Source organism: Podarcis tiliguerta (assembly GCF_965153285.1).
Source record: "Podarcis tiliguerta genome assembly, chromosome: 14".
Lineage (NCBI taxonomy): Eukaryota > Metazoa > Chordata > Lepidosauria > Squamata > Lacertidae > Podarcis > Podarcis tiliguerta.
The window spans coordinates 49,586,982-49,601,101 of record NC_139547.1 but is presented as its reverse complement, the minus strand read 5'-3'; the positions used below and the strand labels follow the sequence as shown (position 1 = coordinate 49,601,101).

At 46.6% G+C, this 14,120-nt stretch overlaps 1 protein-coding gene across 2 annotated transcripts in view; it reads right to left on the bottom strand.

Moving 5' to 3' along the window:
- Positions 1-14,120, bottom strand: part of ELFN1 (extracellular leucine rich repeat and fibronectin type III domain containing 1) — a 252,391-nt gene that overhangs the window by 173,130 nt on the left and 65,141 nt on the right. For both annotated transcript variants that reach the window (XM_083413486.1, XM_083413487.1), the window contains exon 2: positions 3,366-3,485. The gene's annotated coding sequence lies outside the window, so the exon portion shown is untranslated. The remainder of the gene's footprint in view (positions 1-3,365; positions 3,486-14,120) is intronic.

Here is a 14,120-nt window from a genome sequence, read left to right as displayed (position 1 = left end):
TGGTATGTCTTTTCCCAATAAGCCTAATAAATATGCCTCTGGTTTCTTTTGTAAAGATATTTTTAACATATTTTTTTTAGTTCTTCATGAATCATACCCCAGTAGTGGGTGGAGCCATGTATTTTAAATGTGTGTTGGATTCGCTTTGGTGTGAACCTGCCCTGGGATGGCAACTTTGACCAAAGCAGAGTAACAATTTTGCTTCCTGTCACAAGGAACACCCTACTAGTGTATTCTTCAAATCCATCTTTTCGGGGGGGAAAGCAATGACATGTAGAAACAAATGCAAAGTTTAAACTTAATTTTCTTTGCGCATCCTTTTTAAAAGAATCGCCAGGATCCTTCTACGCTGTTGCTGTTGCTTTATTAAAAGATCACAGAGCGGCAATCAGCATTGTGGCCTCCCAGCCCCATTACCTGGGCCTTGATCCTCAGGGAAAGCAGTAATCCCCTGTTGGTGACATCACGGGCCGTTGCCATGGAAACATCACAACCCCGGGCTTTATTAGTTTGCCACGAGATTATAGCGCGGAGGAAATGGGCATGCAAAGACTTGTTGAAAGACAAATATCTCAGGCAATTAGCAAAACCAGCAAGGAAAAATTATGATAATACAGGAGATAGGAACATTAATCCAATTTATAAGTATAATCTACCCCAAAGTACTCCCCAGCGAAAAGGTAGCTCTTTCACAGCCCCTTCATTCTTAAGTAAACTGAAGTTGGGGAATAGCATGCAACAGTGCAGTAATTTGCTTCATTAGACGTTTCATTGGGCAATTTGGAAGTTTATTATAAAACTACAGCTTGACGGTTTAAGGAAGTTACAGTCCTGCTTGTCAGCCTATATTCAATATTTTAATATTTTGTTGGAAGCCACCCAGAGTGGCTGGGGAAACCCAGCCAGATGGGCAGGGTATAAATAATAAATTATATTATTATTATTAATTTGTGTCTGGAAATCAGAGACGAGGCACATCGCTCTTTCCATGTGTAGAAACTGGTTCCCAACATTCTGTCACATTCTTGTGTGACCAAGAAAAAGAACCCAAGATGGTGCTGTATACATATAGTAGCGGGCTTGGTTCTGGAAATCAGAGATGGGACATATGTCTCTAAGTCTTTGCGTACAGAAAAACAGGATCTCAGCGTTCCGTCACACTCCTGTGTGACCAAGAGAAAGAACCAAGGATGGTGCCATATACAAATAGTAGCTGGCTTGGAAATTAGATCCAAGGCATACCTATCTCTTTCTACATGTATATAAAAACAGGTAGCCAACACTCTGTCACATGCTAATGTGACCAAGAGACAGAAGCCAAGATGGTGCCATATACATATAGAAGCTGGCTTGATTCATCACCGCTGAGCACACCAGTCGGATACTGTGTTTAAAAGAGCAGCGAAGTCAAAGCTCCTCTATCTCTTCCTACCTCATGCAAAGGATTACGGTGGATGTCTGTCACCAACAGTGATCCTGAGAGTTTGTGGACACCGTGTATTCTACGTGCACAGTGACAGTGTGACCCTCATCCTGGTGGTTTTGCAGAAATGAGAAGTCTTGATCATAGATGAACTGCTCAACCTGTCTGCTGGCACCTCTCTATATCTGCAGCCAGCACTCTTAGCAGGACTAAGGAAAGGATTCTAGTTGTTGTTGTTTAGTCGTTCAGTCGTGTCTGACTCTTCGTGACCCCATGGACCAGAGCATGCCAGGCACTTCTGTCTTCCACTGCCTCCCGTCTCCCATGGTCAGACTCATGCTGGTAGCTTTGAGAACACTGTCTAACCATCTCATCCTTTGTCGTCCCCTTCTCCTTGTGCCCTCCATCTTTCCCAACATCAGGGTCTCTTCCAGGGAGTCTTCTCTTCTCATGAGGTGGCCAAAGTATTGGAGCCTCAGCTTCACGATCTGTCCTTCCAGTGAGCACTGAGGGCTGATTTCCTTAAGAATGGAGAGGTTTGATCTTCTTGCAGTCCATGGGACTCTCACGAGTCTCCTCCAGCACCATAATTCAAAAGCATCAATTCTTCGGCGATCAGCCTTCTTTATGGTCCAGCTCTCACTTCCATACATCACTACTGGGAAAACCATAGCTTTTACTATACGGACCTTTGTTGGCAAGGTGATGTCTCTACTTTTTAAAATGCTGTCTAGGTTTGTCATTGCTTTCCTCCCAAGAAGCAGGCGTCTCTTAATTTCGTGGTTGCTGTCACCATCTGCAGTGATCATGGAGCCCAAGAAAGTAAAATCTCTCACTGCCTCCTCTATCTCTTCCTACCCCATGCAAAGTATTATGATAGTATGATAGGATTCTAGTATGGAGCTCTAAAGAAAACTGGGTGTGGCTATGCAAGGTTAGAGCAAAGTCCATTCTTGATGGTGCCCATCATTTGCTTCCATATAGGATATTCAGGTTGAGTGCCGCCCTATAAGAGTTTGGATTGGATTTGATATCCCGCTTTATCACTACCCGAAGGAGTCTCAAAGTGGCTAACATTCTCCTTTCCCTTCTTCCCCCACAACAAACACTCTGTGAGGTGAGTGAGGCTGAGAGACTTCAGAGAAGTGTGACTAGCCCAAGGTCACCCAGCAGCTGCACGTGGAGGAGCAGGGAAGCGAACCCGGTTCACCAGATTATGAGTCCACTGCTCTTAACCACTACACCACACTGGCTCCCAATTTTGGACCCCCCAAAATGGCCCAACAAGAAACCTGACTAATAAAGATGCAGACAGAAGGTGAAACTTGAAGCTCATGCACACTGGTAGATAAATAGAGTGCAAAGTCAGCAATATACATCATAAAGCTCAATTTCTTAGGATCAGCAAGGCTGCATCCTATGCCTGGGGCTCCTGGGAGCAAGTTCCATTGAAGTTCCTTCCAATAGCACAGGTTTAACTTCTAAAGCGCATCGGACAATAACCAAAGATTTGCAATGCGCTGAAATGCAACCTTTCACTTTTAACTAGAAATGGGGGGAAAAGAACACCTCACAAAGAAATGTTGCTAGTGTGGACAAGGAAACCCATGGAAAAGAAAAAAGGGTCCAACTTCTGCTCGATTATATTCCCCGATCTCCGACTCCTACACTAATCCGTCACAAGTAAACTTGAAAGCCTTGTTATCACCTCATTCACTTGTCAGAGGAATGAGAATCCCTCTGTTGTCTTGGAGACGGCACCATTGCTCCTGCTCAGAGAAAGACCTGGTGCTCTGCTCCCCTCCCCCCCTCACTACACCACTGGCCATATGTCAGTTCATGCCGCAATAAGCTGAACCTTTGACAAAACTTTGCCATACTGAAACCTCTTTCCCCTGTAAGTACTCCTTGCTTGCATTTGAAGGCAATTAGTAATGTGTACCTGGAGCTTCATCCTTCCTCGCAGAGCAAGCAGTGTTGTGGAACGTGTTGTTGACTTGCAGGGATGTTCTGACATTCTGGTGCCACCAAAGGATTTAGACACCGGTCACGGCTGGAAGTCCTGTGCCAAAGAACAGAGAAAAAGAGTTTTAACTAGAGGGGAAAAACCCACTCACACATATACATGTGCTGAAGAGGAACCAAAATGGCCCAGATCTGGAGATGGGGTTGATTTATAGATGTAGTAGAAAAGGTCTCAAAGTTCAAATGGACGTATACAGGAAATGTGGCAAGACACAACTCAGGCTGATGGAATAAAGCAGAAGAAGAAGAAGAAGAAGAAGAGTTTGGATTTGATATCCCGCTTTTCACTCCCCTTCAGGAGTCTCAAAGCGGCTAACATTCTCTTTTCCCTTCCTCCCCCACAACAAACACTCTGTGAGGTGAGAGGTCACCCAGCAGCTGCATGTGGAGGAGTGGAGACGCGAACCCAGTTCCCCAGATTACGAGGCTACCACTCTTAACCACTACACCACACTGGCTCTCAGTATGGAGACCCTGCAATTTCAAAAGACCAAGTAAGTGATCACCTTTATGATGGGTGGGTGATCTAAAACAGGCACCCCCAAACTTGGCCCTCCAGGTGTTTTGGGGCTACAGTTCCCATCATCCCTGACCACTGGTCCTGTTAGCTAGGGGTGATGGGAGTTGTAGTCCCAAGACATCTGGAGGGCCAAGTTTGGAGATGCCCAATCTAAAAGTAGCAGCAGGGCTTAAGTGGCTGCAAGAACCAACAGTGAAGAGAACTTGAAGAGGCATATGTCCAAGGATGTGTTTGGTTAATTTTATTTAAAGTTTTCAACATAAAATACAATAAATGTCAAACCAATCAAAAGACAAAGAATAATGAAGAACCAAAATAAGAAAAAAGAAAAATCAAGGAATAGAGACACGGAAAAGAAAAAGAATATACAGTGGTGCCTCGGTTTACAAACTTAATCTGTTACGGAAGTCTGTTCTTAAACCAAAACTGTTCTTAAACTGAGGCTTGCTTTCCCCCTGATGAGGGCACCCGCCGCTGCTGCCCTTCCACCATTCAACTTCCGTTCTTAGACCACGGTAACGTTCATAAACCGGGACGCTACTTCCGGTTTTGCGGAGTTTGTAAACCAAATTGTTCATAAACAGGACTGTTCTTAAACTGAGCTACCACTGTATACAAAGGCGTTTCCTCACATTTATGGTATATCATATCCTTTATCCATACACAGAAAGGTAGACCCTCCCAGCTCCTATTTCCTCCCCCAGTCTCCCACCCTTTCTACCCTGCCTTTCATGCGGGGACCAACAGCTTCCAGCTGTATAGCCAAGAGGTGTCTATCTAAGGATGGATGTGAAATGCTATAGTGTAGAAGAAGAATCAAATGAGGAAAGCCAATCAGCCTCAGCTTTAAGGCAGCTGGTGACTGTTAGCTGGGCTGGGAGACAGTTGTATTTGACCAACAGGGAAACTGAGGCTCTGAGAAGTCTGAAACACTTGTACGAGGGGCAAGGGCAGAGCTACGACAGCGCATATAAAACCTGGTTGCACTGCTGGAGCAGAGAAGGGTCGCGTCAAATATTTTGCAAGCTGGTGCTGATTTCTCCGAATGCATAAAATTTTCCTTGAGCAGTTATTGCCACCCTGATTTCCTAGGACAACTTCCACCCTCGAAGAGCTTTAGCAGGAGAAGAAGTGGGTTTTGTGTCCACCCCTCTTATCTAAATCCAGTTGGTAAGGTGGGTTGGCGACACCATCCCTGACTGCCTGGGCTCTCATAAATACAAGCGGGTGGGGGAATTGCAGAAAAGTACCAGCAAGCCTGGGACGCGGGTGGCACTGTGGGTTAAACCACAGAGCCTAGGACTTGCCAATCAGAAGTCGGCGGTTTGAATCCCCGTGACGGGGTGAGCTCCCGTTGCTCAGTCCCTGCTCCTGCCAACCTAGCAGTTCGAAAGCACCTCAAAGTGCAAGTAGATCAATAGGTACCACTGTGGCGGGAAGGTAAACGGCGTTTCCGTGCGCTGCTCTGGTTTGCCAGAAGCGGCTTAGTCATGCTGGCCACATGATCCGGAAGCTGTACGCCGGCTCCCTCGGCCAATAAAGCGAGATGAGCGCCGCAACCCCAGAGTCGGTCACGACTGGACCTAATGGTCAGGGGTCCCTTTACCTTTACCTTTACCAGCAAGCCTACGGGTAAAAACAAACAAACACAAAACAGCCTTCAAAAGACCAAAAGAAAGGGGAGTTTTCTTTTGTTTTAACTCTTCCATAGCCTTTGAAACAACGAAGTCTGAACCGAGAACCAAATAGTGAACGCATTCAGCACGGCACTCATTTCCATGCACTGCGCCTCAGCACCTGCTGAGGTCATCTCCTCTCTTGCAGATTCTCAGAGGACAATTTGCCATCATCTCCCTTGCTGGTCCCTTCCTTGACGGCAGTGCAGCTGACAGCCCACAGCATTGCATTCGCTGCACTGAATAGTCTATTGACGACTTTGTGCCTAATGCCTACAATGAGAAGCAGAGGAAACAAATCTACCGTAATTTTCCATGTTTAGTGCCTTATTACGGTGGCTGCCTCCACTGATTAGTTTGCATTTTTCCTGCGACGCCTTCCTGAGCGCTCCTTCTGCTCCGCATCCTTTATCTTCATCTTCAGCTATCAATGAGCTCCGGCTGGCTGTATCAGCAGACATGGCAGAAGCTTTTGAGAGGGGCTGTGGATGGAGAGAGCGGGCCTTGAAGCGCCAAAGACCTTGCCTCTGCCATGGGCTGAACAGGGGGCTGGAGCTACCATGGCTCTGCCCATTTATCACATGAAAACAATGAAGTGGAGTAATAGCGGTGCAGCAATAAAACTGCCACCACATTTGCAAAGCTAAGCAGGGTCCGGTCTGGTTTCAAATTGGATGGGGAACCACGTGTTGAGATTCCTGCTTTATAAAGTGGTTGAGCTGGATGATCATCAGGGTTCCTCCCAACTCTACAATTCTGTGATTCTCTGATTTTATTTCAAGCTGGCCAATCTAAAACCCGAACTCGCAGCTCTGACTGGGAACACTGCCCGTCCCACCTGCAAAGTGGGGCTAATACCTTGCAAGGTTGGTCTAAGACAGGGCTCAGGTGCCTCAGACCCACAGGGGCTGGATGTGCCCCACAACTCTATCTATCTGCTCACCCCCTCTCTAAGTTACACTGCCTTCTAGCCCTGGTTCAGACCTCCCTCGAGTGTTTTTGCCTGCCTGGAATGTGTCCTTGAACTCTGATGCTGCCTCTTGCTTCCCAGGACAGAGAGGGGAATGTGAGCATGTGTAGAAACTAGCCTGTTGTCCAGAGGTAAATTTTACATTCATTGCCTGCCCCACCACTGGTATCTGGCCCCCAGACAGTTACTCAGAATGGAATGTGGCCCTTGGCTTGAGAAAAGTCTCATCCTTGCTGCAAGATCCCCCTGCACTTTGAACCTCTGTCTCACCATATCCCAACCCAGAGCATTCCAGATGTTGTCGAACTCCAACACCCATCATCCCTGACCATTGAGCATGCTGGCTGGTGATGACGGGAGCTGGATATGGAGAGCCCCAGGATGGGGAAAGACTGCTCTATATAGGTGTATGGAGCATGTACAGTGGTACCTTGGGTTAAGAACTTAATTCGTTCTGGAGGTCTGTTCTTAACCTGAAATTGTTCTTAACCTGAAGCACCACTTTAGCTAATGGGGCCTCCTGCTGCTGCCACACCGCCAGAGCACGATTTCTGTTCTCACCCTGAAGCAAAGTTCTTAACCCGAGATACTATTTCTGGTCTGTAACCTAAAGCGTATGTAACCTGAAGCGTATGTAACCCGAGGTACCACTGTATACACTTCTCCCTTTCCGACTGAGCCTCTCTGTATATTGACACTGTTTGCAACTTGGTTTGGGAAAAGCAAGAAGTGGTTGCATTCTCAAATGTTTGGCCTCAGAAATAAATGGAGGGGGGAAAATGGTGGCTAGCAGGGGAAAATGTACAACAGAGCTGGTTCGGAGGAAAAGGTAGTATGATTGCCTTAAGGCACACACACACCCCTTACACCATCAGTTAATAAGTTTCATTTAAAGGCAGAGAATGAGTGAAACTTCTGCTTACTGATTCGCTGCTTAATTGCAGACTCTGCATCCGGGTGGAGGATCGACTCCCCATCCAAAAGCAATATTGTATCTGGTTCCTGTGGGATCCATTCCGCTGCCGACGGATCTCTCCAGGCCTCCTCATTGTCTTAACTTATTACCCAAGCAGAGAATGAATAAACAACTTAACTGAGATCGTTCTCCCTCTCCCCACCCCACAAGTAACATGACTCAGAAGATTGTATTACTCATCGCGAACCTGGTGCCTCCGCTCCCCTTCAAACGCTTTTGGAATTGTTTGCGGCTAATAAGTCCTCCCCCCAGGAAGTTATTGTTCTGTGCGGGGAAATCCTCTTGATGTTCTTTGAGATGGAACGGTACAAGTGTTCAGGCATCACCCCCATTGAAAGTACACATGATTGTGATGGGTGGGTCAGAAGACTGTAGGACGTGGCTGCTGGATCAGATCAGTGGCCCATCAAGCCCAGTATCCTGTTCTCCCAGTGGCCCACCAGACGCCTGTGAGAAACAGGACCTGAGTACAAGAGCAATCTTCCCTCGTGTGGTTTCCCACAACCCGTATTCAGAAACATTCCTGTCTCCAACTGTGGAGGCAGACCAGGCCATCATGTCTGCTGGCCACAATAGCCCTCTCCTCCATGAATTTGCTTAATCCTCTTTTAAAGGCATCTGGGTTTTTAACCATCAATGCCTCCTGGAGGTCCGAGTTCCATAGTTATGCGCTGCGCAAAAAAGTTGCATCTTGTTCTCTGTCATGAATCTCCCCATATTGAGCATCATCATAAAAAATTATTTATACCTCACCCTTCTCGGTTCAAAAACCAGGCTCAGGGCGGCTAACAACAAATTTAAAACACTTTAAAACACTTAATTATAAAAGCATAAACTACAGTATAAAAACATGAATAACAATAAAAAGCAAAAATCAATTAGATAATCCCCAGGGCTAGCTGGCTGAATTGGTCCTACTTGGGCCAGTGTGGAGGCCAGGGGAGAATTAACTGTGGGGTCCCAGAGTGGGTGATCTTCATAAAAGGGAAGGGGGAGGGAAGAGAAGGGAAATAAAAGATCAGGCTGAATTCAAATTAAAGGCCAGGTGGAATAACTCTGTCTTACAGGCCTGACGGAAGGAGGTTAAATCCTGAAGGGCCCTAGTCTCATGGGACAGAGCATTCCACCAGGTCGGAGCCATCACTGAGAAGGCCCTGTCCCTGGTGGTGGATAGTCTGACTTCCTTAGGGCCCGAGACCTCTAAACTATGCTTATTCATGGACCTTAAGGTCCTCGGTGGGGCAGACCAGGAGAGGCGGTTCCGTAGATACGAAGTGATATCAATGAGTTCTAGTGTTAGGAGAAAGGGAGAAATTTGTGGACATCCGATTCAGGCATCTGGTTGGCCACTGTGAGAACAGGATGCCGGACTAGATTGGCCATTGGCCTGATCCAGCGGGTTCTTCTTGTGTCCCTAATGTTCGTAACAGAGAGAGAGGTGAAGTCTGCAGGCAGCAAAATGCCTAGAGGTGGCCCTTCACAATGCCACAGATGTCATGGCACCAAGCTTGCTTGCTGCCAAACAGGAGCCACACTCGAAAGTGAGAGAAAAAGAGACTCACATATGATCCAAGTTGGGTCCTTGTCTCCCTCTTACACCCTATGAAGAGTCAACATCTTCTGGTGCCAGGGATCTGTAATACCACCTCCTTCTGGGGTGGGGTGGGGGGCTTGGTAGTTCCACCACTCTCATAGGTAGCAGCCTAGGAAAAGATCGCATTCCGTGGCAGCCTCTACACTGCAGAATTCCCTTCCCACAAAGGTGTGTCTGGCACCTTTGCCTTGTAGTTTTCCTCAAATGCTGAAGAGCCACCTCTTTCACACCTGAGTCAACTCATTGGTTAGGACCTGCTCTCGTTCCTGTAACCTGTTTCACCTGATGTGAATATTGCATTGCTTCAAATTGCCCTGAAGCCTTACAGTGAGGGGATAGGACTCAGCAAAGTGTGGCCTTGTCTTTTAAAAAAGAAAAAAGGGCATCTTCCAGCAGCTGCTCAAAAATACCCTCAGTTAAAGAGCTCAAAAACTGCCAACTTCCCCCAAGAGAGGCTTCATCTTCTGCTGCTGTTTGTGGTTTGCCTTATTATCATTGGTTTAACATACTTCAGGATGTCATTTCTGGTCCGCAGCTCAGTGACCTTTGCAAGTCTGCCTCCATCCATCAAGGAATTTTCGTAAGTAAATAGCCAAAAGATCCCACTCCACTTTAGTCTAGATGTTCAACATTTGTGGAGTGGGGAGGACATATTTTTCCTCCCCTCTTTCTAAATCACACATATCAAAGCAGAAGGCAGCAACTTCTTCCTCTTTGCTTTGTATCTACTAAGGAATACCAAACTTCCTTTTTGGGGGGAATTAAAGTAAAAAGTTGCTAAGCACAGCTTGTATCCTTTAATGCAGAGATAAGCAAACTTCCCGCTTGCTGGGCGTACTTATTGCAATCCCAATATCTACCAACCAAAGCTGAGTGCAAAAAACATACAGTTCAAAATGAGCACCTCTGAGCACATCCAGACTTCTTTTTCAGTAAAGGTAAAGGTAAAGGGACCCATGACCATTAGGTCCAGTCGTGACCGACCCTGGGATTGCGGCGCTCATCTCGCTTTACTGGCCAAGGGAGCCGGCATACAGCTTCCAGGTCATGTGGCCAGCATGACTAAGCCACTTCTGGAGAACCAGAGCAGCGCACGGAAATGCCGTTTACCTTCCCGCCGGAGCGGTACCTATTTATCTACTGTACTTGCACTTTGACATGCTTTTGAACTGACACTTTGGCAGGAGCTGGGACCAAACAACGAGAGCTCACCCCATCATGGGGATTTCAACCGCAGACCTTCTGATTGGCAAGTCCTAGGCTCTGTGGTTTAACCCACAGCGCCACCCACATCCCACTCTTTTTCAGTACTTTCACACAAAAAGTCCATTCTGGGTTTTCAAGTGCTGTTGCCATCTTCTATACTAATAGGAAACACATTCAACAGGTGTCATAATGGCACCATCGACAAATGAGGTATTGGGATTTTGGGGGGAGGGGAAGAATATACAACAAACAAGAATATACAAGAAAACACAACAAACATGGGGAAGAAAGCCTAAGGTTGAGGCAAGAGAGCCACTCAACAGCTCAATGTGGGCATGAAATGCTTATTGTTTGTGATGGTGATGGGTTGATGGCAAGGGGTGGAATGGAATGCCCTGGCAAAGGGCATGGCTGGCTAGCTGGCCTCCTGAACAGGAAGACTCTACGACAGGGGTAGGCAACCTAAGGCCCAGGGGCTGGATGCGGCCCAATTGCCTTCTCAATCCAGCCTGTGGACAGTCGGGGAATTGGAGTGTTTTGACATGTGTAGAATTTGTCCCTTTATTTCAAATGCATCTCTGGGTTATTTGTGGGGCATAGGAATTGGTTCATTTTTTTCTTCAAAATATAGCCCACCCACCACATGGTCTGAGGGACGGTGGACCGGCCCATGGCCAAGAAAGGTTGCTGACCCCTGCTCTACGCTGAAAGCTTTTCATAAATGGAGCAAAACCAAAACTGGCAGGTTTATCCATCCCTATCAAAAGCCAGGAGTTGTGCAAGTCCAAAAAGGACACAGAAGCACACCAGAGTCAGGAAACCAGTTGCGCATACAAAGGCCCATCTCAACAGGAAGTCCATTATAGCCCTTCCTGTCTCAACCCAGCCACCAGGCTAGGGGCAGGGAGAGTTCGCAGACACTTCACTGCCAAGAAGATGCTCCACATCTTGTGGTGAGCTTCCAGATTGCTGAAAGTTCCCAGTCCTAGCCCAACACCATTCTGACCCCAGACATAAAGTAGAATACTAGCGGAGTTAAGAAAGGTTTAAAATAGTTTTACAATGTTCTCATATATCCCTTAGGAACCCAAAACAGCAAGGGATTTCTTGGGCTACTCTGAAGGGCTTGGGTTTCTTTAGAGGAGCTCAAAATTTGCTTTATTTACAAATATCAAAGCTGAGCTGAGAGGATACAAAATGCTCTTAAAAGCAGAAGGCATTGCACCCAGTTTAACTTTACAGATTCCCAGGGCCGCTGTGCCCTGCTTTCTGCCAACACCAGCTAGACCAGCCTTTGTCAACCTGGTGCCCTACATAAGTTTGGGGCAGCTCTGTTCTTCATCATCACCATCACCACCACCACCAAGCACCGTATTTTTCGCTCTATAAGACGCACCAGGCCACAAGACGCACCTAATTTTTGGAGGAGGGAAACATGAAAAAAAATATTCTGAATCTCATAAGCCAGATCAGCAAGAGGGATCGCTGTGCAGTGAAAGCAGCAATCCCTCTTGCTGTTCTGGCTTCTGGGATAGCTGCACAGCCTGCATTCACTCCATAAGACGCACACACATTTCCCCTTACTTTTTAGGAGGGAAAAAGTGAGTCTTATAGAGCAAAAAATACGGTAATCATCATCTCCGCTGAACAGGCTCACTGAGGCAGAGTAGCGAGCCCAGGAAAAAATGCAGAGAGGTTTGCTGCTCTCGACTATCCAGCATAAAATGCGGAAGATTAAAACAAATGCCGGGGGAAGAAATTATATGCTAAATTTCAGCTTGACGCGATTTGAAATGGCTGAGCCCTTAAGCCCTGGAAGTTAGGATTTTAAGAACACATAATGAGGGCGGGGAAAGGATACTGTAATAAAATGCAAAGTATAGCTTTACAGAGGTATTCTTTAAAAAAAAAAATTTTTTTAAAAAGACGAAAGGAGCTGAGCCCGCTAGCGACCGATTTTCAAATATCGGTATCATTACCTTCTGATTACATCCTGCTTTTTATTAGAAATGCAAAATATTAAAAGCATTACAGTGGGAGAGGAACATGAATTTCCCTGCAATTGATGCCTCCAAGCTCATTCTCTTGTTCCTATCTCGTAAGACCAGCCACACAAAATTGAAAATATATGTTGCGGGGGGCGGGGGGGGGGGGCGGAGAGAACAGGATCACAGAACCATAAAACTGTGTTGGAAGGGACCCAGAAGCCAATCTAGTCCAACCTCCTGCAATGCAGGAACTGCAGCTAAAGAATTTAGTAGACCAGCCCCATCCCAGCTTAATGTCAAGAAAGCCCACATTCATTCTGCAACCTGCCAACACCTAGAGGCCACCCCTCTGGCTCCTCCACCATAGCGCATCCCTCAAAATTGATGGGCTCTTAGTGGCTGCCCGGCATGGCCAGATCTCGGTGCTGAGGATGCATCTCTTGGTGCTAAAGGCAGTACGGTGTAGTGGTTAGAGTGCTGAAAGGTGGCGTATAAATGTAATAAATAAATAAATGGAAGAAAATAACAACAACAACAACAATTTTATTATTTATATCCCACCCATCTGGCCGTGTTTCCCCAGCCACTCTGGGCAGCTTCCAACAGAATATTAAAACCACAATAAAACATGAAACATTAAAAACTTCCCTAAACAGGACTGCCTTCAGATTACAGATTACCTTCAGATTAACTGCCGTCAGTTACAGTGGTACCTCTGGTTAAGAACTTAATTCGTTCCGGAGGTCCGTTCTTCACCTGAAACTGTTCTTAACCTGAGGTACCACTTTACCTAATGGGGCCTCCTGCTGCCCCTGCACCACTGCTGTGCGATTTCTGTTCTCATCCTGAGGTAAAGTTCTTAACCTGAGGTACTACTTCTGGGTTAGCGGAGTCTGTAACCCGAAGTGTCTGTAACCCAAGGTACCAGTGTAGATGTTTATTTCCTTGACATCTGGTGGGAGTGCATTCCACAGGGCAGGTGCCACTACCGAGAAGGCCCTGCGTCTGGTTCCCTGTAACTTGGCTTCTTGCAGGGAAGGAACCACCAGAAGGCCCTCAGCGCTAGACCTCAGTGTCCGGGCTGAACAATTGGGGTGGAGATGATCTTTCAGGTATACTGGACTGAGGCCGTTTAGGGCTTTTAAAGGTCAGCACCAACACTTTCAATTCTGCTCAGAAATGAACTGGGAGCCACTCTAGGTCTTTCAAGACCGGTGTTATGTGGTCTCTCTGGGAAGAGAAAATCACTGGAATCTTGCCTCTGACTTTCCAAATTGGGGTGACATCCTATCAGCATTTGTTAATAACCCCTAAAGCCTGGGGGGGGTGTCGCTTCCATTTGATCGATACAACATTGCGGGTCACATGTCTGAGCCCGCCTGGCTGCCACGGAACAGCGGCCGGCAAATACTGCCGTTTGACAGAATTGCAGATATTCATAATGAAAAAATATTGTTCTAACCAAGAGGGAATTAAAAAACAACAAGAATCCAATCTTGAAGAGCCAGGCAGGAAATGAAATAAACATCTTGAAGATTAGACGGGGGCTGTGCATGTGATGCACCTAATCTCTCCCCCTGCTATGGCAGGAATCTTCTCCATTGCCCAATTTCCTTTATTGACTCGGTTCGTTTCCGTAGCATCGAGCAATGGCGATTTAAATGTGTGCATGTCCCCCACAAAAGGTGATGTAGCCTTACAGGGAAACCAGAATGTTTTGGGTTCCTTCTCTCTGGGAGTGA